At 39.2% G+C, this 21,924-nt stretch overlaps 1 non-coding gene across 1 annotated transcript; it reads left to right on the top strand.

The window, feature by feature from the left end:
- The first annotated feature begins 82 nt into the window (after positions 1-82).
- On the top strand, positions 83-154 carry TRNAQ-CUG. Its single transcript has one exon. It is a non-coding gene; the product is annotated as a tRNA-Gln (tRNA).
- The last annotated feature ends 21,770 nt before the right edge of the window (positions 155-21,924 follow it).

The raw sequence follows: 21,924 nt of genomic DNA, 5'->3' as shown, positions 1-21,924 counted from the left end.
TCCCGCCTGAGTGGTAGGTTTGCCGAGAGGGGCGGGGTTCTCTAAGAATTAGACAGCTGAAGGCGGCTGTGTTTTTTGTGGTGGTTCCATGGTGTAATGGTTAGCACTCTGGACTCTGAATCCAGCGATCCGAGTTCAAATCTCGGTGGAACCTACACCTTACCGTTTTTTCCTGAACACATTTTGAATTCATTAAGTGATTGTTGTGCAGCTACGGTATATACGGCCTTGAACGAAGTGGGGGCAGAATTTCTCAAAACATAACCTTTGCCTACGAAGACCCGTTGGTTCTATAGTCACTGTCACCTGGGTGTCTCCGAAGGAACCTCTTCACTTCGCCTTTTTTTTTTTAAAAAAAAACAAACAAACCTGTGCCTCTGCCTCAAAGCTAGCTTTCAGAAGCTTCGGTGTAACTTGATTCCTTTTGCTAGAATTTTCAACCTCCAACTTCATTCAAGGGCAGGCGCTTTTCACTTTTTTTCCTCTGGAAATCCCTCAAACTATCTCCAGATGTCATTCGGAGAACTTCGCCCACCCTCCTCATCAAGATTCATCAAGAACTTTTGAGCCTCATTCGTCATCCTCTAAGCTAAACCTGTTTACGTAATTATTTCATTTAAAAAGCAGAGCAGAGAATGGCAATTTTCATTTTAGCAGAAATGTGGATACTAAGACTCCACTGACTTGCTAAAGATCACGCAGCAGTGATCTGTTTTTGAAGAGTTATGTATTTGAAAAGAGTTAGGTTATTACAAAATGTTTTTCCCATTTGCTGCTATACCCCCTACCACCTATATGCAAACTCTCAGTTTAGACTTTTGGGCAAGGGTGCCTGTGGTGAGCAGAATAATAACTCCCTGAAGAGGTCCACTTCCCAATCCCTGAGATCTGTGAATATGTTAAATTAAATGGCAAAGGGGAATTACGGTTAGAGATGGAATTAAAGTTGCAAATCAACTGACTTTAAAATAGGGAGGTAGCCTAGATTCTCCAGGTGAGCCTAATTTGTCACAGAGATCCTTAAAGGTGGAAACCATAAGCAATGATAGGAATGCAGAGGCTTCTAGAAGACAAGAAAAGGCAAGGAAATGGATTCTTCCCTATCGCCCACAGAAGGAATACAACCCTGCAGACATCTTGATTTTAACCCAGTGAAGCCACCATGCAGAATTCTGACCTAGAGAACTATTTGTGTTGTTTCAAGTCACCAAGTTTGTGGTAATTTTTTTACAACCGCAATAGGAAACTAATACAGTGCCATTTTCAGTGCTTTCTGTGATGGTATAACTAATAGATGGTTTATCCAAGGCCTAGATACTGCCTTGTGCAAATAAGTATTATCCACATCAGGGGAGATGCACAGTATTCTCAAGCAGCTAAATATTATATTCTACAGATAAGACACAGCCCTAGCTCTACTCACTTGAGTAAACAAAATGGTTCCAAGAAAAGGGAGATATCAATAACTAGAGAGTTCTTAAGTTGTAATTAATGAGAGTTCTGGTGCTAAGTGTCACCGTTCAGAGAGACTGAGATAATTAGGAAGAACTCTCTGGAGGAGAAGGAGGAGAACTAGCATTAACCCCACTAAAGGAAGAAGCAAGGAAGGAAACTCATTTTGACCAGTAGACGAAGTCAGATGATAAGTAAGTAAGTAAATAAATAAATAAATAAAAGTGTTCAGTAAGGCCATTAATGCCAAAAGAGCAATTATGAACGTTTCCCCTTTAAGCCATTGTTTCTCAAGGTGTGTCCTGAGAAGGTAAATAGTATTACTCAGAAGAAGAATCACAGGGCCAAATAAACTGAAAAGAATTACACAGTCTCCTCTGCTTTAGAAGTTTCCTAAGCACGTTGGCATTTTAAATTCTAGATATTTCACTCTGAAGAAATCTTTTTTTAACTGTGTTAATCACAGCATTTCCCAGATTCACCAGACCACAGACCTCTCTTCCCATGGAACACCTGTTAGCATCCCTCTGAACTCTTTGGGGGATCCATAAAAGATTTTGGAGAGAGGGATGATTGAAGTCAGCCTGGTCTTAGGAAAGGTAAGTTGGCCGTGGACTGCAGGACTGGGGTAAAGAAAGACTGAAAGTGTATCAGTTAGAAGGCTATTGCAGTTAACCTGGTACAAACTGATAGAAATGGAGTACCATTATGGTAATAGAGGAGAACGAAAAATCAAAGGCTGTTGTGGAAAAAAAGTGGTAAATGGAACCCATGGAAAAAGAAGAGAGGGTTTTATGGTTTGTTTTGTTTTGTTTGGAGGAGGGTAGTAATTGCTTGGTGTGTCTTTTTTAATCTCTCAAGAAATACAGGAATTTAAGTAAATGACTTAAATAATATAGAAATACAGAGTAAATCTTTTTCTTTTTTAAGGATTCTGTTTTTAAGTAATCTCTACACCCAACGAGGGGTTCAAACTTACAACCCCAGAATCAAGAGTCACATGCTCTGCCAAGAGAGCCAGCCAGGCACCCAAAAATAGGGAGTAAATCTTTAAGGGCCTCCTCCACTTCAATTCCTCCTCCAACTCCAGAGATAACTGTTACATTTTCTTTTAATATATATAAAATCAGGTTATGTGTACTGTTTCTCATTTTGAAAAATCTTTCCACATCAGTCCATACAGTTTTAACTCATTTGCTATAGTTAGCAAGAATATACCATAGTTGGTATAACCATTCCCATTCTCTTAACCTGAGATATGGCAAATACTGAAGGTTCACTAAATTAAAACCTATTCCTAAGCCATTTCTTCCTTGCCCACTTGCCTTAGAAGCTGGAAAGCCAAATATTCACTTTCCCAGCTACTCTGCAATATTTTATGTACTATATATAAAGTATTTATGTGATGGAGAGCAAGGACACAGAGGGAGAGTAAGAAAGAGAAACAGACTCTCTGATGAGCAGAGACCCTGACACAGGACTCGATCCCAGAATCCTGAGTTCATGACCCGAGCCACCCAGGCACCCCTGATTTTTTATTTTATTAATGATGCTCTTTTCCATATGTTTTAAATTTTTATTTAATCAAATCTCTCAGTCTTTTTTTTTTTATGGCTTCTGGGTGTTGCATTTTGCATAAGAAGGCTTCTCCACACCAAGATTATTCAAAATACTGTTTCTTCAAATGTTTTATAACTTTTTTCTCCATCCAGATTTTATTTATATTGAGGATGATGTGATGTAGGGATCTAAATTAATTTTTTCCTATAGGATAGCCGGTTGTTTCAAAATTATTTGAACTGTCCATCTTTTCCCATTGATTTGAAATTATAAATATTTGAATAATTATTTGAAATTATAAATTATTATAAATGAGTTTCACATACATGATTCAGTTCTTGAATCTTCACACCATACCTCTGGCAGCTACAGAGAACACTGTTCACATGTTCCTTCAAGAGTGAGCCTGTTTTGGGGTGCCTGGGTGGCTCTGCCTTCGGCTCAGGTCATGATCCCAGGGTCCTGGGATCGAGTCCCGCATCGGGCTCTCTGCTTGGCAGGGAGCCTGCTTCCTCCTCTCTCTCTCTCTCTCTCTCTCTGTCAAATAAATAAAAAAAAAATCTTAAAAAAAAAAAAAAGAGTGAGCCTGTTTTGAGAAGTATAGTTGGCTGAGTCTCTAGCAGCCATACCTCCAAGATCTACTACAATGGGCACACTGAAACCATGCTCCCTCTGGACTGTTCCAATGACTGAGCATGATGGGGGTACTAGCTAAAATGAGACTCTTCTCGGGGCACCTGGGTGGCTCAGTTGGTTGAAGTTCTGCCTTCAACTCAGGTCATGGTTCCAGGGTCTTGGGATTGGGCCCCATGTCATATTCCGTGGTCAGTGGGGAGCCTGCTTCTCCCTTGCCCCTTTCCCTGCTCATGCTCTTTCTCAAATAAATAAATAAAATCTTTTAAAAATAAAGTAAAATTAGACTCTTCTCATGGGCAGTCTTTGGAGCTGTCCATTAGTCTGGTTGAGATTTTCTTAGAATTGCACTACAGTCTGGGTGCCTGGGAGGCTCAGTCAGTTAAGCATCTGACTCTTTGATTTCAGGTCTTGAGATCTAGCCCCACTCTGGGCTCCATGCTCAGCAGGGAATCTGCTTGTAATTCTCTCCCTCTCCCTCCACCCCTCTCCTCATGCAGGCACTCTCTAAAATAAATAAATCTTATAAGCCGCTGCCTTCGGCTCGGGTCATGGTCTCGGGGTCCTGGGATCGAGTCCCGCGTCGGGCTCTCTGCTCAGCGGGGAGCCTGCTTCTCTCTCTCTCTCTCTCTCTCTCTCTCTCTCTCTCTCTCTGCCTGCCTCTCTGCTTACTTGTGATCTCTCTCTGCCAAATAAATAAATAAAATCTTTAAAAAAAAAAAAAAAAAAAAAGAATTGCATTACAGTCCGAGGCTCTTCTTACCCAATCCTCCTTTCTTCCCTCCCTCCTTGCATAGGTATTAGACCTAATTTGTGGTCTGAAGGCTCTACTTCTCCCTTTTGTCCTTCACAAAATCCCGTTAATCAAGTTTTCTATTCCTATATCACACTGCTTTATGCTTTATTATAGCTTTATAGTCTATTTTGATGTCTCATATATGGTACTAAATGAGTAAATATTTGTATAGTGCTTAGAATAGTGCCTGACATCTAAAAAGAACCATGTGTATTTGGTAAATAAAAATAAATATAACAGTTCCTTCTCACTGTTTTTTTTTTTCTTTCTTTGACTCTTTTTAGGACTTTCTTTTTCAGATGAACCTTAAACTTCTTAAGTTCCAAAAAGATTCATATTGGGGGTTTTCTTAGGATTTCATTACTAATCATTAAAAATATTTTTTTAAGAATTAGAGTTTGGATGAGATGAACAAAAATATGAGATTCTGCTTATGAAAATACAAGAAAAGAGTCCAAGAGATCGGAGGCTTAATATCTATTTGGAAGAATGATTAATATGAGAAGGGAAAGGGTTCCTGGGTAGCTCAGTCAGCTAAGCATCTGACTCTTGATTTTGGCTCAGGTCATGATCTCAGGGATGGGAGTCTGATTGAGATTTTCTCTCAAATAAATAAATCTTTTTTTAAAAAATAGGAGAAGGGAGAGGGGAGAAAAGGCAAAATGTTGACTTTACTTTGAGGTATGTCCAATTGAAACAGGTGGTAGGAAAACAAAAAGGAAATATCCAGTAAAAAGCATGGAAATAGAGATTTAGAAATGTCTTAATAAAAGAAGCAAGATCTGGAATGTATCCCCTCCTCCACTGCCTGGGAAGCAACTTACATGGTCATTGAAAACAAAGTAGGGACTGATAGGTCTGTGCGTAAACTCCAGCTCAGCCATTCACTTGCTGTATCACCTTTAATAATTTATCTACTCCTGTTGAAGCTCAGCTCCTTATCTGCGAAATGAGGACAAACATGAAGATTGATGTAATTTATGTATAGATCTTAGCACCATGCCTGGCACATTGTAAATGTTCAGTTAATGCATTGGGTCTCAACAAGGGCCAGTTTTGCCCCTAGGGAATTTGATAATGTATGGAGATGTGTTTCATGTACAACTGAGAGGCCCTACAGGCATCCAGGGGGGTGAAGGCCAGGAATGCTGATCAACATTCTACAATACACCAGACAGCTCCACACAAAGAATGATCTGGCCCAAAATATCAATAATGCCAAAGGTTGAGAACGATGAGTTAATAGTAAAGACTAACCAGAGGCCTCTGGTGGGAAAAGGGCAGCATACCATGAGCCTCACCTCTCCAAGCCTGCTCATTTTTGAAAGGCTAAGCGTACCCCCCAGGCCTCAGGAAGAGTGTCCAGGACGGATATTTTCCTTCAGTATCTCATTAAGCAGAGCGCAGGGATCCACCAGTCTGACACAAAATACATCCATATGTGGGTCCTATTAAGTAAACAGATCTCAGTGTCCTATTTATTGATCCAAAAGGATTTTTACAGTGTCACTCACTTTATAACTACTAAATTCTACATATCAGTTTCATGCTTTTTTAAATAATAGTAGGTTTATTTCACAATACAATTTTTTTTTTTTAAGATTTTGTTTATTTGACAGAGAGAGATCACAAGTAGGCAGAGAGGCAGGCAGAGAGAGAGGAGGAAGCAGGCTCCCCGCAGAGCAGAGAGCCCGATGTGGGGCTCCATCCCAGGACCCTGGGATCATGACCTGAGCCGAAGGCAAAGGCTTTAACCCACTGAGCCACCCAGGCGCCCCCACAATACAAATTTTTTGAGGAAAAAACAGACCCTATGAAGTGGTGACATTTGTTTTCTTGCTTTTTATCTTTTCAATTGAGTATATTGTAAGGTAACAAATATAGAAGACAAGGAAATCCTCAACTTCAATTAACTGATTACAGTCACTAGAGCACCAAATAGTCTTAAAGGAAGAAATGGTAAAATATACATATGTGTACATATATTTAAGTTATAAACATACAAATTTAAAATAAATGTATATTATAGCTTATTATTTATACCAAAATGCTATGTAGCTCAATTAGATTTTTTCCATATCATGAAATTTGAATCAGGATAACTTCTGACTTTTATTATAGCACTTTACTCTTCACATATTCTTAGTCTTCTAGGCTCATTACTCATAGATCACAAATCATATAGCACAGTCATCTTTCAAAAATTAAAAAGAGGAACACTATCAAGAGGGTGAAAAGATAACCCACAGAATGGACAAAATACTTACAAATCATATATCTGGTAAGTGATTCATATCCAAAATATATAAAGAACAACTACAATTCAACAATAACAAAACAACAACAAAGGAAAAAAACCACTCAATTCAAAAATGGGCAAAGGACTTGAACAGACATTTCTACAAAGAAGATATGTAAATGGCCACTAAGCACATGAAAAGATGCTCAACATCATTACCCATTGGGGAAATGCAAATTAAAACCATATGAGATACCACTCCACACTCATTAGAATAGCTATTATTAAAAAACAAAAGTGTTGGAAAGAATGTTGAAAATCTGTACCTTGTACATTGCTAGTGAGAACATAAAATAGTACAGTCACTGTGTTATAAAGAGTTTCATGGTTCTTTAAAAAGTTAAACATACAATTACTGTATGGTACAGCAAATCTACTCCTAGGTATATCGCCCCAAAATGGGAAAATGGGAAAGCACAGACTCAAAACAGATATGTACATGTACACCAACATTCAAAGTAGCATTATTCACAATAGCCGAAAAGTAGAAATAACATGGGTGCCATAAAGAGAGGGATGGATAAACAAAATGTGGTATGTAATAACAGTGTCATGTTAGTTAGCCTTTAAGAAGGAACAAAATCCTCATACATGCTACAAATGTGTGACTCCCGAATACATTATGCGGACTGAAATAAGCAGGGCACAAAAGGACAAATATCGTATGATTCCACTTATCAGAGGTACCCAGAATGAGTACCTTCGTAGAAAGTCGAAAGGACCGGGGAGCTATTGTTTAGTGGGTACAGAGGTTCTGTATGATGAAAGAGTTCTGGAAATGGTAGTCTTAGTTGTGCATCATTATGAATCTACTTAATGCCACTAACCAACTGACATTGGTTAAAATGGTGAATTTTATATATATTTTAACAAAAAACTAAAAGGAACTGGATTTCAGTTTTTAAAAAATGAGGAAAAACAGGAAACAGAAGGTCAGGATAAGAGGGCAGATAGTGGAACAAGACTGGGACAGGCTACTGTGAGTTCCTCAGGCTTTCCAGGAGGCCTGTCATTCTGGGGTTCTTTGCCCCTTTCCTGATAACCTCTCAGAATTCCTGTAGGCTGGCTGGCTTTTTAGACCAAAGTTAGCTTGTTCATCTGCATCCACACCCAGCCCAGAAATGTCACCCCCCTGAACATCTACCATGACAATCATTTCTTTGGACAAGTACCCATTAGCAGCCACCTCCCTTCCCCACACTCTTGCCCTATGCCTCTGCGTGTGGTCATGTGTTTACTACCACCTCCTAGAAGAGTGAATTGGCTTTGGCACTATGGAACCCCATCAAGTCCATGCAATATCCCATGTGGATAAGAGCTACACTCATTTAAAAGAGGAGAAAAACTAGCAGACCACCAGTCTCATTTTTGTTTCTCAATCACCGGGGTGTGAAGGGGTGGGGGAAAACTAGATCTTTCACTAATTAAAATAGAAATGCCACAATACTAAACTGGTCATGGTGAGCAAAAAGAAGATACAAGTGACACTTTTAGATGCTGAGCCAAAGCTTAAAACAGGGGAATAATTACTGTATGACCCAGTCAGTCCACTCCAAAGTATTTATCTAGAAGATATGAGAGCATATAGCCTTGCAAACTCCGATATGTGAATGTTTGTAGCATACTTCTTTGTAATAGCATGAAACTGGGAATAGCCCAAATGTTCATGAAAAGATGAATGGATAAGCACATTTTGGTGCATCTACACAATGGCATATTGCTCCGTAATACTGGCTACATACAACAAAGTGCCTGAATCTCAAAATAATCGTGCTGAGTGAAAGAAGCCAGAGGGGGAAAAAAATAAAGAAGCCAGAGGGAAAAAAGTACACATTGAATGATTCCATTTATATAAAGTTCTGAAACATGCAAACTGACCTACGGTGAAAAAAAGCAGATGAGTAGTCTAGAGAAAAAAGGGGGTGATGGTGGTGGTTCAAAGGTATGAGGACATTTGCGGGGATGAGGGATGTGTTTGTTGTCATGATCCCAGAATCCTAGGATCAAGCTATATGTCAGGTTCCCTGATGGTCAGGGAGCCTCCTTCTCCTTCTCCTACTCCCCCCTGCTGTGTTCCCTCTCTCACTGTCTCTCTCTCTCTCTGTAAATAAATAAATAAAATCTTTTAAAAATTTTTATTTATTTTTATTAAATTTTTAAAATTTTTTATAAACATATAATGTATTTTATCCCCAGGGGTACAGGTCTGTGAATCGCCACGTTTACACACTTCACAGCACTCACCATAGCACATACCCTCCCCAATGTCCATAACCTCAGCCCCCTTTCCAGGCCCCCCTCCCCCCAGCAACCCTCAGTTTGTGTTGTGAGGTTAAGAGTCACTTATGGTTTATTTCCCTCCCAATCCCATCTTGTTTCATTTATTCTTTTCCTACCCCCAAGCCCCCCACGTTGCATTTCCACTTCCTCATATCAGGGAGGTCATATGATAGTTGTCTTTCTCTGATTGACTTATTTCGCTAAGCATAATACCCTCTAGTTCCATCCATGTCGTCGCAAATGGCACGATTTCATTTCTTTTGATGGCTGCATAGTATTCAATTGTGTATATATACCACATCTTCTTTATCCATTCATCTGTTGATGGACATCTAGATTCTTTCCATAGTTTGGCTATTGTGGACATTGCTGCTATAAACATTCGGGTGCACGTGCCCCTTCGGATCACTACATTTGTATCTTTAGGGTAAATACCCAGTAGTGCAATTGCTGGGTCATGGGGTAGCTCTATTTTCAACTTAAAAAAGTTTTTTAAGAAAATATGTGTAGGTAGTGTCCCCTTCCATTCACACAGCCACTGGCCTGGTATAAGCTCTCCTTCCCCACCATTACCCTACAACCTAGCCTCACTCTCAATCCAATATGGGCTGCCAGAATTATCTCGACAAAGGACACCTCCAACCACATGACTCCAATTATCCAGAGCCCATCAGAGCCCATCACAGGAAAATCCAAATATGTATACCCATGCGAGAAGCTAAAGGTTAGAAAATAAAATATTAGAAGTGGTTACCCCTAGAGAGTAGGATCATGGGTGAATTTTTATTTTTTGCTGATCTGTTTTCTATATTTTGCAGCAGTTTTTTAAATAAAAATATCCTTATTGGTCTTGCTTAAGGTCATTCTTGCAAAAAGAATGAATACTCAATAAAATATTCAAATAATACTAATACAAACAATATTAGCTACAGTGAAGTTGGAACAGGCAGTTTGCTTCCTCCTGGTCACCACACTGTGGTCGCTTCCCTTCCACCCCACCCCCTCCCATCCAGGAAGCAGCCAGGCATTTTCTGGGGATTATCTCCACCCACAGTTCCAGGAGTGGCTTTTGGAATGGTTGAAACCTACAGTTCTCAACCTTAGCAACCAAACCCTGATATTGTAACAAACGTTCCATAATACTACTTTACCATCCTGACTTATTAAATCAATAGTTCCTATATCATGATTTAATTTATGATATAATACTATAACTATAAAGGAGAGATAATAGGAAAATAATTCATTACAACATGATATGTATTTCAATACGTAAATGCTTGGGCACAACAGTAATAGAAGACTTAATGAGATAGTTAGATGCTTGCACCTAATGGCAGAATCACCATTCATTCAACAAATAGTTTTTGAGCACTATGTATTGGGCACTGTCCTAAATTTACCAGAGATACAGACAGAAATCACAGCTTTGTGAAACTTACATTCTATCAGGGTAATGGAGTACAGACAACAAACAATCAACATGATACATAAGTAAATTATATATTAGATTAGAAGTTAGTGTTATTGGCAGGGGTGGGGAGAAAACAGAGTTCAGAGCAGTAGGAAAGCCGGTAGTGGGTTGCAGTTTAAATTAAAGTGGTTGGGGCGCCTGGGTGGCTCAGTCCTGGTTAAGTGTCTGCCTTTGGCTCAGGTCATGATCCAGGGTCCTGGGGTTGAGCCCTGCATTGGGTTCCCTGCTCAGTGGGGGGAATCTGCTTCTCCCTCTGTCCACCCTTTACCCCTGCTTGTGTGCTCTCTTTCTCCCTCCCTCTCTCCCTCCCCACTCTTTCTCTCAAATAAATAAAGTCTTCAAAAAAATAAAATGGTGGGGCGCCTGGGTGGCTCAGCCGAAGCCTCTTGCCTTCAGCTCAGGTCATGATCCCAGGGTCCTGGGATCGAGCCCCACATGGGCGCTCTGCTCAGCAGGGAGCCTGCTTCCTCCTCTCTCTCTGCCTGCCTCTCTGCCTACTTGTGATCTCTGTCTGTCAAATAAATAAATAAAATCTTAGAAAAAAAAAAGGAGTGGTCAAGGCAGGTCTCACTAGCGAGTCACATTAGGGAAAAGAGTTGAAGGAGGTAAGGGAATGAATCATGCAGATATCTAGGTGGAAAATATCCAGGCAAGGGATAGACTTGAATATAGACTTGAATAGACTGTGAAACACCTGAAGGCGGAAGCTTGTCTGGTGAGTGTGTGTGCTTTAAGTAGCCAGTGAGGTGGACTGGAGTTAGTAATGGAAGAAAAAGCAGAAGCGGGAGATGAGTCAGAGAGATAACAGCCAGATCTCGCAGGGCTTCATAGAACGTTGTAAGGCTTGTACTCTCCATAAAATGGTGCAACATTAGATGACTTGAGGAGTGACATGATCTGATCTACATTTTAAAAAGGAAAATCTGGCTGCTCTGTTGAGGATAGATTGTAGGGTGGAAGCAGAGAGACCAGTTGGGAGGCTGTTATAAGAATTCAGGCGAGAAATGAACGCAGCAGCTACAAATGCATACTAATATTCAGTACCGTATTTCATAGAATCTAAGATGTCATTGATCATAGGCTACATCCCGATTTCAGGGATAAAATATGCGGTGTGAACTGCATTATGCAGTGTGAACTGCAATATGCAGGGCTGAACTGGTAACTCAAATACCATAAGTGGTGCTGGTTGCTGAAAACATGATTTTCTGAAATAGTGAACAACTCTTGGTAAAGTTCCAAATGAAACAAAGTACTATTTTCTCTCTCTTTACCCATAATTCTCACATCTTGAAGTTCAGTGTATATTAAGACCATGCAAAGATAGATCATGTTTATATATAAAATGGAGTTTGGGTCTAGGTTCAGGTTATTATAAACGTTTTTTTTTTTTTTTAAATGTACGTTAATGTCAAGTAGGACATTACAAGTCATGCCAGGTGTGGAAAAATTCTGTATTGGACTGTCCTATACATTATCAGAATCTAGTATCTCTGGCCCACATTCTCTAAATGTCCAGTCATTATAACAACCAAAATTACTCCCTAAGTTTACAAATAGGTCCCTAGAGGGTGAGGCCAGCATAGTGCATGACTCAGGAAAAGGCGCCTTCCCAGGACCGCTATGGGACAAGTGACAGGAGAAGGCCATAGGTCTGAATGTGCTAGCAACCCTCCCACCACCAGGGAAAGCGAGCCTTGGGATAAGGCCTTTACCTTTTTGTAAAAATGTAGTACTTTTTTAAACTGTGGTACAAATATATATAAAATTTACCACTGTAACCATTTTTTAAAGATTTACTTATTTGAGAGAGAGTGTGTGCCTCCTGGGGGTGGGGGCAGGCAGGGGAAGAGGGAGAGAGAGAGAAAATCCTCAGAGGCCCCACTGAGTCTGGAGCTCAGTGCAGGGCTAGATCCAAGGATCCTGAGATCATGACCAGAGCCGAAATCAAGAGTCAGACACTTAACCGACTGAGCCACCCAGGCACCCCCCACATCTTAACCATTTTTAAGTGTACATTCACATTTTTGTGCAAACAACCTCCAAGACTCTTTTTATCTTGCGTAAAGAAATTCTATACCCATAAAACCACAACTCCCCATTCCCCACGCCCCACAAGTCCTTGGCAGCCACCCTTCTACTTCTGCCTCGATGAGTCTGGCCACTCCAAGTACCTCATATAAGTGAAATCATACAGTGTTTGTCCTTTTGTATCTGACTTATTTCATGTAACATAACGTTCTCAAGACGCTTTTACGTTTGAAGGCAAAGGACAAAACAGAGGAAAGCTAGCAGTCAATGACATTGTTGAATCCTTTCATCAACCCTTCAACAAAGCCCACTTTTCGACTGGACATTTTAGTGACTTTTAGTTATTTGGCCAACATATTCCACTTACTATTTGGGCATATTTATGTCTAAACTTCTTTTTTTTTTTTAAAGATTTTATTTATTTATTTGACAGAGAGAGAGATCACAAGTAGGCAGAGAGGCAGGCAGAGAGAGAGGAGGAAGCACGCTCCCTGCGGAGCAGAGAGCCTGATGGGGGGCTCGATCCCAGGACCCTGAGATCATGACCTGAGCCGAAGGCAGCGGCTTAATTCACTGAGCCACCCAGGCGCCCCTAACTTCTATTACTTGCAAATGAAAACACAAAAACGGATACCCTCCTCTTCTTTCCTCAAATAATATTAACAGCTTGGTATATATTCTTTCAGACTCTTTGATATACAAATAAAGATGTATATTTTTACATAAGTGAAATTCTGTAATACCGTTAAACAACCTGATTTTTTCACAGACATCTTCCACTGTTAATAAATATAGATCTAGCTTAAATTCTTCTAGAGCCCTGTTGTATGGATTTATTTAACCAATCTGCTATCAACAAACATTTGAGATCTTCTTAGTGTTTTGATTACTGTAAACATCCTATAGTGAACACCCCTCTGCACATTTACTTCCTTTGAATACATTCCTAGAAGAAACACCTTCCCAATGGCTGTATTAATTTCTATTCCCAGTAACAATGTGTAAGGGTTCCTGATTCCCTATAGTCTTAAAAATATTATCGATCATTTTCATCTTTACTAATACAACATACAAAGATAATATCTGGGGTGCCTGGGTTGGCTCAGTCCATTAAGTGTCTGCCTTGGGCTCAGGTCATGATCTCAGGGTCCTGGGATCGAGTCCCACATCAGGCTCCTTGCTCAGCGGGGAGCCTGCTTCTCCCTCTCTTCCCCTCTCATGTTCTCTCCCTCTCTCAAACAAACAAATAAAATCTTTTTAAAAAATATCTAACTTTAAAAAAAAATCTAACTTTTATTGAAATTAGGAGTTCTCTTTCACAAGTAAAGAATTTTTTAAATGTTAATTGGCCATTTTAATTTCTTTTTTTGTGAAATGACTATTGAAATCCTTTGTCCATTTGCCTATCAGGGTATTCATTTGCCTAATAACTCATAAAAGCTCTTTAAAGAAGTGGGCATATTAAAACCTTGTCAATCAAATACATTGCAAATATCTCTCCCAGTTTATTATTTTTATTTTAACATTTTTAATGAAATCTTTTTCATACAGAAGTTTTATTTTGGGGGGTGCCTGGGTGGCTCAGTGGGTTAAAGCCTCTGCCTCTGGCTCAGGTCATGATCTCAGGGTCCTGGGATCGAGCCCCAGTCGGGCTCTCTGCTCTGTGGGGAGCCTGCTTCCTCCTCTCTCTCTGCCTGCCTCTCTGCCTACTTGTGATCTCTCTCTGTCAAATAAATAAATAAAATCTTAAAAAAAAAGTTTTATTTCTGTAGAAGTGTTATCTTATTCATATATGAATAGTTGAATAGCTATTCAACACTTATTGAATAATCTGTCTTTCCTGTTTTGAAATGCCATCTTTACATCTTAAATCCCCACACTAAAACTTCACAATATATGGATCTGCTTTAGAGCTTTCTATTTCATTCTATTGTTCTTTTTTCTACCCATGTGTCAGCTGCTCCTAATTTTTTTTTTCTTTCTTTCAAAATGTTCTTGGCTTTAACACATTTCTGTTTTCAGATGAACTTCAGAAACAATTTGAGAGGTTCCAAAGACTCTATTCTGATTTTGTTTGGAATTGCAATTACAGATTGATTAATCTGTGAAGAAATGACTTATTTTTTATATTGACTTTTGCCTTTTCTATGTATTTTAGTAAAATAGTGTTGTTTTCTCTGAAAGCTCCTACACATTTTAGATTAAATTTATTCAGAGGTATTTCATAACTTTTGCTATTACTGTAAATCAAATATTTTTCTAACTGGCATATATATATTGTGTATATGTGTATTTAAATACATACCTATATAGTATATATATTCCCTTAGTCACTTTCTTGAACTCTTTAAAAAATTTTTTCTCCTTTCTTGGAGTTACCTCAACATATAACAAAATGGTCTCCAAATAATGATTTTTAAAAATGTCTTTCAAAACTGTATCTTTTATTTATTTTTCCTGTATCATCATATTAGGCCTTCCAGAAAAACATTTAAGAATAGAAGTAGTAACTGGAATCTTGGTCTTGTTACCATTTTTTTTATAGTGTTAATTTTTTCCCTCACTTTTAAAAAGATTTTATTTATTTATTTATTTGGCAGAGAGCGAGAGAGAGCACAAACAGGGGGAGCGAGAGAGGGGGAAGCAGGCTCCCCCACTGAGCAGGGAGCCCAACAGTGGGCTCAATCCCAGGACCCTGGGATCATGACCTGAGCCGAAGGCAACCCCTTAACCAACTGAGCCGCCCAGGTGCCCCTTGTTTCCATTTTTTATAACAGTTTTATTGAGATATATCTTATATACCCTAAAATTCACCCTGCTAAAGTGTAGAATTTAGCATACCCTTAGAAAGCTAGGGCTGAATCCTAAAGGCACGTACAGCTGGAGGCTGACAGCTAACTACAGTCCTTACAGTTAACCAAGCATTTCATTTCCATAGGTGCCATATTTGTATTATAATCTCTTAGGTATATATTACGTCACAAAGTTTAGAATATCCTCCTCTTCCTTAAATAGTATTTTGTACTCCCCAAAGTCCCTAGCATAGCTTCTTGCCATGGTAGGACCTCATTGAATATGTGTAGAATAAATAAATAAGTACTTACCCACTAATTTCAGGATATTCAGATAATTCTGGGCAGAAAAGCATTTGACACAGCTCTTACCGGTGGTATGCTGGTAAATGTTTAAAAATTGTTTGTTTGTTTTTAAAGATATCATTTATTTGTCAGAGAAGAGAGAGAGCACAAGCAGGAGGAGCAATGGTCAGAGGGAGAAGCAGGCTCTCCAATGAGCAAGGAGCCCCATTTGGGACTTGATCCCAGGATTCTGGGATCATGACCCAAGCAAAAGGCAGAAGCTTAATTGACTAAGCCAACCAGAAGTCCCTTAACAACCAGTTCTTATGAGTCTGATTTCTAATGTTCGCTGATTTCCAAGGTATTACTATTCCCACCATGGTCAATTTTGTTACCTACGTAATGTTAACCAAGATGCAAAATTCCTGAAATTACAACAAATCAGTCCTCTCAATCTGACAGAAGCCAGCTCTGGCACACCGCTGATTCTTAACCTCAAAGAGGTTTTGTTGTGTTTTTTCTTTCCTTTGGATTTTTTTATTTATTGAAAGATAAAATTAGAGTAATGTTAAATGAAATTTAAAAAAACTAAGTCACCCATAATTCATCTACTCTAACAGCTAACATAACTCCACAGTTTTCTGTGTTCTCTTCCAGTCTTTGCTTCATGCATACATATTTTAAATAATTGTAATCACCCAATTCTTTAAAATGTTTTGTTTTAGCACATTTTAAACATATACAGTGTAGACAGAATAAAATAATAACCCCATGTACTACTACCCAGCCTCCTAGAACATCAACTTGTAACCAACCCTATCCTAACTACACCAGCTACTTGCCTCGCACCCACATTTTTTGAAACAAATCCCAAACATCATATCCTTCCATCTGTAAATATTTCAACAGTAACCATTTAATTTTTCATTCAGCTTTTTTCACTTGTACTTCACTTAGACTTGTAGTCTAAGGAAGACAAAGTCATAAATAATTCAACTAAGAAAACATTTAAATATTCTGATGTTGGCAGTGAGGATTGATTTGAGGGTCAAGGAAAGAGTTTCTGAAAGCTACAACATGTGAAGAACTTTATTATCAAATCTTTTCCTTTTATCCTCATCCTTCTTTTTGTGGCAAAGTGCAACAGAACCCAACTAAAATCCTACATGTTACCTGTAAACACAGAATCACATATAACATGGATCAGATCAGTGTCTCCATACATGAAAAGATACCCACCAAAGCAAATTTTACTTACGACAATTTAATCCCAAGGCACTTATTAGTCATGTTCTCCCATTTAGCAATTTTTAAGGATTTCACTAAACCCTCTTGGACATATATATTTTTTTAACTTTCCATCTGATAATCCACAGGTCCAACATTTCCTGGAAGATAGATTATTGTCTCCTTCCTTCATTCTGTTAATTTATGCTGCCCTCAGGCCCTTAGGGAAGAGCAGTACAGGGCATGCAACATTGAAGCCCAGTCCCAAATACAAATCTGGCAAGCAAGAAGTCCTCATTATTCCTACGTTTTCCATTAGATGTTTGATACTCTAGCAGAGTAACTCAGTGTAAACTGGGAGTGGGGAGCAGAAATTTTTCTTAGTTTCATAACCCTTTTAGACTATTAGTTACAATTTTGGACATACACCATCTCCTACTATGGCTCCACTTGCAAGGTAGATTTTATTGTACCAAATTTGCGGAAGAGAAAACGAAGACCAACAGAGACTTACTCAAGATCAAACGCTTAAATGTGGTGAAGCCAGGATCTGAATGCTAGTAAATCAACTGAGGTTATCTCGTTGCAGGCAAAAGAAATTGGCTAAGTTCAGCCAAAAAAGAGGATACTAAAAAGAGGATATTAATTGAAGAGCTCACAGAAAGAATGAGAAGTATAAGACAGGGCTGGGATCAAGGGCAACAGGGATGACCCCATCCTCTAGTCAAGAAAGTCTGAACATCAACCATTTTTTTTTCAACCTTCTGTCATTTTGTTCAAGACTCAAAATTCATGGAAAGAGTCCTCCCATGGTCTTTAACTTCAGAAGGGGGCAGAGCATGGAGCATTTACTACTCCATGAAGAAGCCCCATTCCGTAGAAGTAATTCCTCAAAATGAATTCAGGTCACAGTTTTGGTGAGTGACATGGATGCTGGGTGGGGGGAAAAATAAATTTTGTGATGACATCTTGAATGCATTGTGAGATCTCCCTTCAAAAAGAGACTTGTCACGCCAGCTGTGGGAGTGTTGTTTACAGAGAGCCTTCAGCTGTCAATCCTTCAGGAATTGCCTTTGCGGCAGAGAGCTATTTCATCCGTGGTTGTGCCCTTCCAGGGACAGCCCACATCATTGAAGTTGGGGTATAAAGGCCATTTTAGCTTCATGGCACCACTCTGTAAAGCCATTTTCACTCTAGAGCTCCCTGTGAGGCTGACTGAGGATGTTGGCAAAGTCTGCAGCACAGCTCAGTTTTTCCCTGTACCCACTCCAGCTTCCCACCCCTCCCTTCCACAGGTGGGGATTTCAAGAGACATTTTAAAAATAAACATCCTGGGGGCGCCTGGGTGGCTCAGTGGGTTAAAGCCTCTGCCTTCAGCTCAGGTCATGATCCCAGGGTCCTGGGATCGAGCCCCGCATCGGACTCTCTGCTCAGCAGGGAGCCTGCTTCCTCCTCTCTCTCTGCCTGCCTCTCTGTCTACTTGTGATTTCTATCTGTCAAATGAATAAATAAAATCTTAAAAAAAAAAAAAAATAAACATCCTGAATGCTACATGCAGTCTCAGAGTTTGCTTTCTGGAGATGCCAACTCCACTCTGTCCGACTCTAAAGTCCCACATTTTTACCCCACCAATTGTAATTATGCTTCCTTATGACTTTTTTTTTTATTATGGTAAAATATATATAACATAAAATTAACCATGCTAACCATTCTAAAGTGTACGGTTTATTGGCATTAAGGACATTCACATGATTGTGCAACTTCATTTTGGCTTTTTATAAACATTTAGAAACACAGATCCACAGAATATTAAAACTGGAGAAGAAGATCTTTACATGCTAAAACACACAAATTCAACTATCAGAACTTAGGAAGCATAAAAAGAAACAATGATTGATGAGGGGTAAGAGAGAGAAATAAATTAAGCAAGCATGTCCTCCCTCTATGGCAAGTGATCAAAAAGTATCAATTTGCTACTTCCACAGGGACCTCAGTCCCTTCTGCTTTTCCCAAGAAGGCATCTCTCCATGCTGAGGGTGACTGTGGACTGGATTTGTATTTTGCTATAATATGGCACCGAATACAAGCCAACTACTTTATCTGTTGTTGTTGTTTTTTTTTAAGATTTTATTAATTCATTTGACAGAGAGAGAGAGAGAGAGAGAGATCACAAGTAGACAGAGAGGCAGGCAGAGAGAGAGGGGGAAGCAGGCTCCCTGCTGAGCAGAGAGCCCAATGTGGGGCTGATCCCAGGACCTTGAGACCATGGCCTGAGCCGAAGACAGAGGCTTAACCCACTGAGACACCCAGGCCCCCCTATTTTATCTGTTCTTAATGAAGAAATAGGGATCTGACCTAATACCAGAGAAAAAATTTTCTGGGTGGGGCTTAATAATAGATGGTGTGACAGGGGCAGTTTGAGGCCTGGTTAAGGGATTTTCATCAAGGGTAATTTTGACTATATCCAATTTTTGCCTTATATGCTGACCTTATAACTTTGCCCAGGTAAGATACAACCCTCTGTACATTTTCCTGCCTTGTGGTAGTTCAGCATTAATTCATACCAAAAATCATGATCTTGTTGGGGCGCCTGGCTGGCTCAGTCAATAGAACATGCGACTCTTGATCTGGGGGTTGTGAGTTTGAGCCTCATATTGGGTGTAAAGATTACTTAAAAATAAAATCTTTAAGTAAATAAATAAATAAAATCTTTTTAAAAATCATCACATTGTAAAAGATATGGTGAATGGAGGACTAGGGTGAAACAACAAACTAAAAGAAGTTCTTATTAAAATGCTTGTGGGTTCCCCTGTTTATCAGACTCCACGGCAACGCTGACCAAGAGAAATATAATGCTAGATGCATGAGTAATTTAAAATTTTCTAGTAACCTCTTCAGTTAATGGTGCTGGGCAAACTGGACTGCAACATTCAGAAGAATGAAACTGGACCCCTTCGTTAGACCATACACAAAAGTAAATTCAAAATGGAGGAAAGACCTAAATGTAAGACCAGAAACCATCAAAATCCTAGAGAACATAGGCAGCAACCTCTTTGACCTCAACTGTAGCAACTTCTTCCTAGACACGTTGCCAGAGGCAAGGGAAACAAAAGCAAAAATGAACTATTGGGATTTCATCAAGAAGAGCTTCTGCACAGTGAAGGAAACAACCAGCAAAACTAAAAGGCAACCTATAGAAAGGGAAAAGATATTTGCAAGTGACATAGCTGATCAAGGGTTAGTATACAAATCTGTAAAGAACTGATCAAACTCAAAACCTAAAAAATAAATAATCCAGTTAAGAAATGGGAAGAAATTTGCAACGACGTGGATGATACTAGAGGGTATTATGCTAAGCAAAATAAGTCAATCAGAGAAAGACAATCATATGATCTCTCTGATATGAGGAATTTGAGAGGCAGGGTGAGGGTTGTGGGGGGTAGGGAAGGAAAAAATGAAACAAGATGGGACCAGGAGGGAGAAAAACCATAAGAGACTCTTAATCTCATAAAACAAACTGAGGGATGCCGTGGGGTGGAGGGTTTGGGATGGGGGGGTGGAGGGTTTGGGATAGGGTGGCTGGGTTATGGCCATTGGGAAGGGTATGTGCTATGGTGAGTGCTGTGAAATGTGTAAGCCTGATGATTCACAGACTGTACCCCTGGGGCAAATGATACGTTGTATGTTAATTTAAAAAATAAAGAAATGGGCAGAAGACATGAATAGGCATTTTTCCAAAGAAACATCCAGATGACTAACAGACACATGAAAAGATAGTCGACATCACTCATCATCAGGAAAATACAAATCAAATCCATGATGAGATACCACCTCACACCTGTCAGAATGGATACAATTAACAACATAGGAAACAACAGATCTTGGTGAGGATGCAGAGAAAGGGGAACATTCTTACACTGTTGATGGGAATGCAAAGTGGTGCAGCCACTCTGGAAAACAATATGGAGGTTCCTCAGAAAGTTAAAAATATAACTATCCTATGATTCAACAATTGTGCTACTAGGTATTAACCAAAGGATACAAAAAATACAGAATCAAAGGGGTGCATGCGCCCTGATGTTTATAGCAGCATTATCTACAATAGCCAAACTACAGAAAGAGCCCAAGTGTCCATTGACTGATAAATGGATAAAGAAGATGTGGTATCTATATACAGGGGAATATTACTCAGCCATCAAAAGAATGAAATCTTGCCATTTGCAATGACATGGATGAGCTAGACTCTATTCTAAGTGAAGTAAGTCAGTCAGAGAAAGACAAATACCATATGATTTCACTCATATGTGGAAACAGATTAACATATGGGAAGGGATAAAAAGAAAAAGGAGAGGGGGGAAGCAAACCATAAGAGATTCTTAACATTAGAGAACAAATTGAGGGTGGATGGAAGAATGTGGGTAGGGTATGGGCTAAATGGGTGATGGGTATTAAGGAGAGCACTTGCTATGATGAGCACTGGTGTTATATGTGATAAATCACTAGATTCTACTACTGAAACCAATATTACACTAGATGTAAATTAACTCAAAGTTAAAAAAATTGGAGAAAAAATAGTAACAAATAATTTACTGCTGTACAGAAAAATAAATTTTCTATTAGCCACATTTATAAAAAAGTAAAACGAAACAAGTAAAAATAATAACAATTCATTTAACCCAATGTGTATCCAAAATACTATCATTACAACATGTAATCAACAATTATTAATGTCATATTTTACATTTTTTTTCATACTGTATATTTTGCACTTGCAGTGCACTTCAACTTGAACTGACCATATTTTAAGAGCTCAGGGATCACATGTGGCTGGTGACTCCCACATTGGACAGTCTAGGTCTCAAACATATTCTCCAATAACAGAGAAATCTCTCATTTCTCTAGAAAGTTTGTTCTAATTGGGTAACATTTGAGGGAAAGATGTGGAAATACAGTAAGTTCCATAACAAAATTTTACCTGCCAGAACTGAGGAAGACTTTCATGTATACTAGATTAAAAATTGGGTTGGAGCACCACAGTGGCTCAATCGTTTGAGTGTCCAACTCTTGATTTCAGCTCAGGTCATGATCTCAGGGT

This window comes from Meles meles, chromosome 6 (assembly GCF_922984935.1).
Source record: "Meles meles chromosome 6, mMelMel3.1 paternal haplotype, whole genome shotgun sequence".
NCBI lineage: Eukaryota > Metazoa > Chordata > Mammalia > Carnivora > Mustelidae > Meles > Meles meles.
Note: the sequence above shows the minus strand (reverse complement) of the source record. Positions and strands in the feature narration are given on the sequence as shown.